The following is a 9,581-nucleotide window of genomic DNA, read 5'->3' as shown; positions in this document are numbered from 1 at the left end:
AATAATGTGGTGTAAGTGTGTTATGCTGCTGTGTTTGCAGTGGTATGTATTAATTCCTGATTTGTTTCTGTAGTGGCCAAGCTGCGTGTAATCTGCTTTTGATTGCATACAGCCTCAGATAAAAACCTACTCAAACTTTCTAGAATAATTATATGGTATGTAAAGCAAAGGTACTAAAATACGTTTTGCAAAACTACATTGTATGGTTTAGTCTTTAATAAAATGGGCTGTTTCTAGATGTCAAGTTTTTATGCCACATGCTTAATCTCTGAATTGTGTTTTGCTGTAAGTGTCTTAAAAACTTTTCTTTCAATCTCTTCCCTGCTGACTATTTTAACATCCATACTTTCCACATGTTTTCCATTTTCTTACTTTTTCTTGGTCTAGGCATGCCTATGTCTAAACCACTTCTTGTTTCAAATAGGCTTGCATTGTGAGAGTAGCCGGGGGTGGCATTACTGACAACTTGACAGAGCTCATTAGTTTCTACTAAGGCATGTTCTTCATGGCCACACCAATATGAATGAGTTGCTTTACAACCATGTTTAAGCTAGGACCATGAGTAAGGAAGGAATCGAGCAAAGACTACCCTAAATATGGTTGTAATCGAAGAAAGACTACTGTATTATGTACGTTTCTAGTGGCTTGTTGAAGTAGTATGGCTGAATAGCAAAAAGGGGTGTAAATGTATGTTCATTGTATTGGTGTGGCACTTTTAACTAGTGTGTATATTTGATGAGGGACATGAATTTGAGGCTTACTAAATAGGCTGATTTCAAAAGTCTGAGTAGGGTTTTAGTGTTTAAGAGTGTATATCCCAGGATGTACTCTTTCATAAACTGATAGGCGGAGGGTTGCCATTAATCATGCAGGCATTTAAAAATTTTAAAATATACCCAGTTTTAATTTATTTCGCAGACTGCAAATTTTTACATTTTACCATATACCTACCCTATCAGATACCTGAAATTACGTTTAGCACTGATTAAGACTTTTTTTCTGGTATTCGCCTGACAATTGATGGAAATTGCGTTAAAATTGATAAAATTACCCTGAGTGGGAGAAGAGTTTATGAAAAATAAATTTTGGAGTTACTTTTTCGATATGACTTTTAAACATGTCTTTGAAACAGCATGTAATATTCTAGAGAAGCCTTTTGAAAATCCATTGACTGAAAATGGGTTTTTTGGAATGGGAGAACTGGAATTGCTACTCTGGGGAAATATCTGTAAAGCCAGTTTTGTGCTATCTTGGCAGTATCCCTCCCACTCTGAGATGGACATTATCAGTAACAGTGGTGTGGACGTGGCGTAGCCCATTTTATCAGGGTCTTCCCAGCAAAAAATGCTTCAAGGGGGTATAGCAGCTTTGTTTTTGGAATTGCTGTTATTTTGTTTAGAATTTTTATTTTTTGAAGTATAAGGAATCTCTCAGGATGAGGATTTAAACTTTTGAAGTAGAACCCCAAATATGGTTTACAGTTCTTTTGAATTCATTGCAGTTCAGATCAGTACTCCATTACATTTTTTTTTATTTATTTTATTTTACATTTGTTAACCGGGCTAGTCTGGCTGGATACATGTCCATTTTCAGCAGAGGCCCGAGGAGAAAAGCTCCACTATCAGACTAAGACAATACATGAGGAATACTTTACTAAATAAATCAATCTTTTTTGTAAACAAAACAAAAATCAAAAATGTACAAAGACAAAATAAAGTTTGTCTGGACTAATTTAACTAGGTAACAAACAGAGTTCAAACAGAGTACACATTATGTGGCTGAGGAGATAAGCTCAGGCACCAAAGTATAAAGTTGAGTTAAGGATATCTGTAGTAAAGCTAAATAACATAATCATCGGTCAGAAGGCTAGAAGACAGAATTGGTAGTTAGCTGAGGGAAAGAAAAGCTGGTAGTTAGAAGTGTTAAAAAAAAGGAAGTTAGAAGGTAAACAGGTAGATAGGTAGTAAAGTTAAGGGAAAAAGGGGATAAAAGATAGATAGAAAATGTAGATAGAATATGTTTACATAGGGTAAAAGCATTTTAACATAGTTAAATGTTAAGAAAGTCAAGTTGAAAAGGAGAGTGAGGAAGCAGGATAGAGATGAAAATGCTATGGTATTAAGGTAAAGATGGTCTAGGTATGGCTGAAAAGTAAATAGAGAGAGGATGGCTATATGATCAAGTAGGCAATGAGATTAGAGAAAAGAGTGAAGGTCCAGAGAAGGGGGCTGAGGATGTTAGTCTAGGTAAGAAAGGGAGAGGAAAGAATGGCAAGTAGCAGACTGTTTAGAGTAATGAACAGTACTATGCTCAGTCAGGATTGGAGCAGGGGCAAAGCCAGTGAATTAGTAGGTGGTTTTTTATCTGTTTTTTGAAAAGGTGACATGATGTTAGGGAGGTCAGTTCAGTGGGAAGTTTATTCCAGTAAGAACCGATAGTGTTTGCAAATAGGGAATCACCTGATTTGTTATGAGATTTCAAGGTAGTAACTAGTAGCTTGTTGGCTGATCTGAGTTTTAATATACAAATAGAAACTTTCTGCAGAAAAACATTCTTTTGTTTAAAGATTTTCCTGTTTTTTTTTCAACAGCTTTAAATGGCTCATTTAGTGACAAAAATCATTTGAAGTTACTAGGCTGTTGGCCCTGAGGCCCTTGCAAGCCTAGCCAAAAATTTAGCCCATGTTCAACAAGTCTGCAACCCTATGCCACTGTCAAGCAGGGACACTGGTGGAATCTCAGGGGTGTATTTTCTGCTCCCCATCCAGTTATCCATGTTGCACTTTTAGGAATTTTTACCTGACTTGGCAGCATAATAATGCTGTTGATAGACCTAAGCAAAATTAAAATTCAAAATTAGATACCCTGCTAATTTGCGAGTACTTTATGAAGGTAAGTCTTCCATTATTTCATATGAAGTTCAATAGAAAAATTTGTGATACCAGATTGTAAGTGAACGTATGTATTTCCAGTCATACTTTATATTTTAACCTAGTTTTGTTATCTTTTTTAGATTGTAACCCTTAACTAATAAATATTAATCTGGCAAAAATGGTATTGGGAGGGAAGGGGTTGCTTGAAACCTCGCATCTTGGTCCTCTTGTCTATATTCTTTAGACATGTTGCTAGCAGAGTTTTGTCCTGTCTGCCTAGTGTTTCTTTCAGTTTTCCTAACTTTAAAAGCAGTAACACATTAATACTTGATTGCTGTAATGCCCTTGCACTCCATTTTATCATTACAAAATTGTTTATGGTAGACTTGATTAGCTATGCCTATACCTTTTTCTTCAGACCTGTAGTGCATTTTTGTATACTTCATTTAACTGCCATAGCTCCTTATGGCATTCGGACATTTTTCTGGTGTTTGATTCTTTAACTGTGTTGTATACTAAGTAATAGCATAGGAAAGAACAAAGAGCAAAGTCTAAAATGACAGTGTTTATGCTGCAGTGTTGGTATTAAAATCACAATTGTTATGTTTTGGTCATATTTGCATTCATATTTGTTTAACTGTGAGCTGCATGTTGCTACATGCTTGGTGTGTAATGGGTGACCAGAAAAAAACACACATTTGCTATCCATGTATAGTGCACTATGCCAGAGCTATTTTGAGATGTTCATCTTTCCACCTGCTGCAGTAGCCTTTAGTCTGTATGGGCTGTGTCCTGTGTAGGAAACTGCAACTGTCCAGCTTCAAAAAAGCCCTCTCTTCTCCCACAGCTGCTCTCTGCTAATTCACAAGTTGGGAAATCTGCTGTTAGTGTGAAGATTTTTTCAGTGCTTTCTTGACAACTCAAGAAGAAGCACCTCCTCTGGCTGTGTTTTTGATGGGCAAATCCTTGTTGGGGAACCCCTGCACACAGCAGTTATTGTCCTTCCCCTTTAAGAATCCAGCAGAAGTTGCCTTTCATGGACTGCTGCTGTTTTAGCTTGTGGTGTTTATTACTGTATTTGAGGCTAATTTTGTGTATTATGTACTGCTTGTATTAACTTAAATTTTAAAGGACAGAAAAGTGTATGGAGATATTGGGGAGGATTTTGTGTGTTAGTGTAATGATTATGTTCACCTTGATAAATGTGGCAGGTAGGTTGTCACAATGTGTTTTGGAGCTGTTTGAGGAGTACTCGCAGGAAAATTGTGTTCAACTTTTACATTTTGCGAGTGTAAATGTACTGCTTGTGAACACTTGGTGTCACTTTACCTTCTGACTGAAACACTCCACCTCATTGCATTTGGTGCCTATTCTCCAGCTACAGCAAGGATGCTTAAACTGTTTCATCTGTTTCTTTTACTGTACTTAGGAAGAAAAAAGTCCATTACCATGGAGACCTTGCTGTTGTCAGACTGTCTATGGCTCAGCCAGCAGTGGATGAACTTGCAGTGGCCATTGGTCATTCACTTGCACTCGCATACCTTATGGTCTTCCTCTGTAGTCCTTTTGGCCAGCATGAACTGGGGATCAAACAAGTCCTCTGCATCTATTTGTGTCTGATATGGGCATGGAAGAACCATCTTCTTTGGGTCTGGGAGATACTTTGGGAGATTCTTCTGTGGGTAACTGGGGCAAGAAACTATTAGAGTGGGCCCTCTTCCAAGCTGATCATCTTCCCCAGAAACACCTATTAAGAACATTTAAACATGAAGAAATAATTACTGTTAAAGGAGTCGCAGAACCAGTGCATACAAGTCATATGGGCAAAAGCTTCTAGTCTAGAAGGTTTCTGGTACCAAAGAAAGTGGCCTCTTAAGAGACCAGTATTGGATCTCTAATTTCTAAAATATGCATGTGAAAGTTCCAAAGGTCAAAATGTTGACCTTGTAGAACGTATTACTCCTCATTCATTCCATAAGTTATTTTGTAACTCTAGAACTAAACATATGCTTGCTACTACCTTCCCATAGCTGTAGGCTTCAGGACATTTCTAAGGTTCTGAGTTTCTGGGTTACATAATCGGTTCTCTGTGCTATCATTTGGTTTATCTACAGCTTCAGGAGTATTCACAAAATGCCTAGCCACAGTCCTAGCTTATTGCAGATTGGCTGGCTTTCACATCTTTAGTTTATTTAGATTTGCTTCTTTCCAACGTCTTTGTCCAGATGTCAAGAGACATTAACATGGGTTATGTTTCTCCTGATCAATCAGGACTTCCAGATAAATTATTGTAAAAATCCTCCTTGACTCCTTCTCACAGGATTGTATTTCCTGTTCTATTCAAAAGGCCTTTTTAATACAAGAGAAGGTAGATTTTTATCTAGAATTTTTCTTCTCAGATTAGTTTCAGACTTCAGCAGGAGAATTTCTCTGGATCCTAGGGTTCATGGCTTCAGATGGTCATGATTCCTCTAGCTTGAGTTCACATGAGAGGTGCAAATCTTTTTAAAAAAAAAAAAAAAAAAACATGGACCCAGTATTTGCATTCTCTGGAGTATCAAATTCCAGTTTTGGACTTTGGGAACTACATTGGGAACTTTTCAGAAAAAGGGGAACTACATTGGGAACTTTTCAGAAAAAGGGACAGACCAACAGTACAGAATAAATATGCCAACATTCTTAACCTCTTCGGTCTCATCTGAGCAATATCTCTGCAAGTCTGTCCCTCAGGCTGGTCCTCTGTATTCCCCTTTAGCAAAACAGTGTTTCAGATTCTTGGGTGCTAAAAGTGGTGTAGGACCCTAGAAATATTCTGCTGTTCTCTCCTCAGACCCCAAACCAGCCTCTTATCACAGATGCATCAACATTTGCTTTGGGAGGAGTTTCCGTGGTGTAAAATTGCAAAGTCTGTAGAGTTGCTCAAAGACCAAAACACGTCCGAATAAAATAGATGTTTGGCTATGATCCATGCTTTGACGTTCTGTACTACTTCTGGTCCCCAGGATGACTTCAAATAATTGTGCATCACATGACTGTGGTATGGTCTCTAAACAAGCAGGGAGATGCAAGGTTCTGTCTTTTATGCAGGCTGGCAGTGATGGTTTGGGAACACAGCTGTTCGACATTCATTAACCCTTAAGTATCTCACATTACATATAGTAGTACAGAAGCTGAGCAGGACCAAGACAGACCCTCTCAAATGGAAACTGTACAAAAGATATTTCACAGTTGTGGGGAACGACACAAATAGAGCCGTTTGCCCCCTTTCAAAACGGGCAACTAAACAAATTTTATTCCAGGATTCTTTGCAAGCAGGCCTGGAAAACAGATGCATTTTAATTCCCTTGGAAGAGAATGTTCCTCGATGCATTTCCACCCTTTCCAGTTTCCAGGGTATGTGATGACCCCCTTTTGGCCCAGGCAATATTGGTTCACTCTACATATGTTATTGGCCAAGGGCAATTACTAAAAGCTTCTTTACAGACTAGATAGACTCGCACAAGACATGGGGAGCTTGATGCATCACATTATCAATCTGCTTCAGCTGACTGCCTGGATGATTTGGTTTTAATACCCTTTAGGCATTTATTTCATGAGTACGTACAGCATGTAATAAGACTACCTGCTATGACAAAATTCTATGTTGGTAAATGCCAACAATTTTCTTGTTGGTGTCTAACCACTAACTACAGTCCATTTATGAATTTGTACCACTGGTGTTCAAATTTGTGAGCTATTTCCTTTCCTGTGTAAATGTTCAGCTTGTGGCCATTTCCGTATATATCTGCCCATAGATCAGCTTGTGGCCATTTCCGTATATATCTGCCCATAGATCAGCTTGTGGCCATTTCCGTATATCTGCCCATAGATCCTCCAGTCTGTTCTTTCTGGTGAAATTTCCTCAAAGGAGTTTTATATTTGAGATCTCCTTGTAAACTGGGTGCTCCTCAAGCTCAACTTTGAGTTGAAGTTGACTCTTACCTTTTGGATCTGCTCATTAAGCTGATTTTTAAGGTTGTTGTCTTGGAAACCTGAACTCATTCTTCTGTATGTTAGAACCATATCTGAGCTGCAAGCTCTCTTGGTGGGGGAGCCCCCTCTGATTTTCCACACTTTTAAGGTTAAGAACACTAATGATAAGAATACAATAATAAGAACATAATAATAATAAAAACTCTGAACCACAGATTAATCTCTTCTAGTCAAAAGAACAGAACTCGCAGTACAGTATTAAAAAAAATAAAATTTAAACAGCAACAAAATTCAGTAAAATGCAATTAAACAGTAATGAATTGCAGTAGTTAGCAAAAAGTAGGACCTCAAACTGAGTGCCACTCATCCACACTTTTTGTGGAGAGTGGTCCCCACAAATTATCACATTGTGTGCTTAGGACCTTATCAATCAGTCATGAGGGACTTTGGCACCCAGGTTGATAGCAAACTGACTATCACCATATTACTTCCGTTGCTTTCTACATGGCCCACCTCATTAGTAAGGGTATCTCATCCAGGGACAAGGTGGTCATAACATCCCTGAATTCTTCCCTTTTAAGACCCATTGCCCCTTTCGGCATGTACCCCACAAAGCAACATATGCAGCAGCTGGAGAGACCACAGTGGTTCCTCACCCAGAGAATCCAAGGCCTCAAACATCTACCCTACACAGGCTAAAAGCCCTATCCCTGTACTCTCTCTTCTTCAGGCTTCTCAGTTTACCTCTGTCTGTCATACAGAGCAATCTCAGACCCCGCCCTGATGGGATTGCTGCATATCTGCAAGTCGAGCTCCACTTGAGTAACCCGCAAATGCAACCTCGGCTTGGTCTGTGACATCAATAGGACTTGTTGGTGGAATAGATTTGTCAGAGACCCCCCCCCCCTTTTTGTGGAATAGTCTCCCGGTCCACGTAAAGCAGAGTACCTCATTAACCCTTTTTAAGCGCAACCTGGATAACTGGATGAGGAACAGAAAATACTCCCCTGGGATTCCACCTGTGGCCCTGCTGGACAGTGGCACAGTGTGCTGATTTGCTGGAACATGGGCTAAATTCTTGGTTAGGCTTGTAAGGGCCAATAGCCTAGTAACTTCCTGTGATCCTGCAATAAGAATATTCAGGAAGCTTGTATTGAATTCATTTACAGCATCATCTAACGGGAGGATTTTTGGGTAGTTTTAGTTAATAGATGATTGGGATGTAATTAACATTTCTGGGTTAAAATTGGGAAAGGTCACCTTATAACACAGTTTGCTTTATAGCCCATACAAAGCAAATGACATGCTCTACTTTTCCTGAATGAATAAACCTGGCAGCTAGGGAAACTAACTGGCATATACAGTGCAATTTGTTGGTCGAGAAATGAGTGGCCAACTTAGTAAGTGGTCCTTGGCATGCAAGGACTACACTTTGGGGGGGGGGGGGGTTAAAGCCACTTTTCACTACAGGACAGGCATGTATATTTGACTAGTTAATACACCATAAATGTTATTAAAGAAATTTGCTTACATTGTACAGTGACCTAATTCTTAGTGAAATTTGGGAGTAAATGCCAGACAATGTGCAAATCCTGTGTTGTTTTTTTTTTTTTTTTTTTTGTTCTCCTTAAAATTCAGACAATCCAAATTTGGAATTACCAGTATTTTCACAGGGAAAATCCGTATCCCTGGTTGTGTAGTTCTTTGTCTGGCCTGTTTCACATCATACTTCTGAAAATAAAATTGTCTTAATGATGGTCTCTTGTGTGTTTTGTATCAAAACTTTGACTATGCTTTGCAAATAGTTTGTTTGCTTCCATTGAATTTATTTGCTGTAGATACATTCATAGAATTTCTGTCTTTAATACACTGTTGCTAACTGTTCTTTGTCTAGCTGCTCGTGTATTTGTTATCTGTAAATGCTGTTGATCCATAGACACCTTACTGGTTTTCTTGTAGGATCACATTTCTTCCATTCTGTCATAAGCAACATAGCTGAGTTTTACATATTGCACTGTTTTTTTAGGGCAAAATTGCAGCTTAGGAATGGCTCAATATCTGCTTTCTTGGTCATTATCTCGGACATATCTGTGCAAAATAATTGCTAGAAACTTCTGCAGCGCTTTTTGTCATCTAGATTTGGTGTTTTGCATAATTCTTTTGATTAATTTTTTTTAATATGTGTCAAGCTTTAGTCCCCTTGGGATTAGAGTAAAATGCATATATTTCAGATTTGTATGTTTATTACGTGTATTATATCAAAGTAATATGGTTAGTTAATGTTAAGAGCTAGTTAGCCATCTACAGTTAGTTTTCACCATCATGCTCCATTAGTGGTAGACATTTCTTTTTGGGGGGGGGGGGGTAGGATTTGCATAGTCTCCTATTTTGTTTTTCAGTTTTAGTCAGTTCCACTAGGGTATTATGTAGTATTACATACTATTATCCCATACAAGGAAACATGCTCCCATTAGTTTAAATAGTTTATAAATTTTTAATTGTTAAGCCTAGTGCTTTTTATTTGGTAATATATTATTTTAACACATACACTATGTATTTAAAATTTTGGTGGGCAATAAAGCTTACTTATATTATAATTTATAATTATATACCATATATTTTTAAAGTTTATAAAATGGTTAAATAAGATTCTGTATATTTGAGCATATGTACATGGTTATAAAGTGCAGTGCATATTTTTATGGATTTTATTATGGTTTAAAGTGAAAGGGGCCAT

The 9,581-nt window shown here is 38.0% G+C and overlaps 1 protein-coding gene across 3 annotated transcripts in view; it reads left to right on the top strand.

Annotated features, from left to right (window-relative positions):
• POP4 (POP4 homolog, ribonuclease P/MRP subunit) overlaps positions 1–9,581 on the top strand; it is a 220,578-nt gene that overhangs the window by 12,462 nt on the left and 198,535 nt on the right. The gene's annotated exons all lie outside the window — the stretch shown is intronic.

The sequence above is a fragment of the Protopterus annectens genome, chromosome 8.part1, assembly GCF_019279795.1.
Source record: "Protopterus annectens isolate FY-2018-M chromosome 8.part1, PAN1.0, whole genome shotgun sequence".
NCBI lineage: Eukaryota > Metazoa > Chordata > Ceratodontiformes > Protopteridae > Protopterus > Protopterus annectens.
The sequence above is the reverse complement of the archived record's forward strand: the minus strand, read 5'-3'. Positions and strand labels throughout refer to the sequence as shown.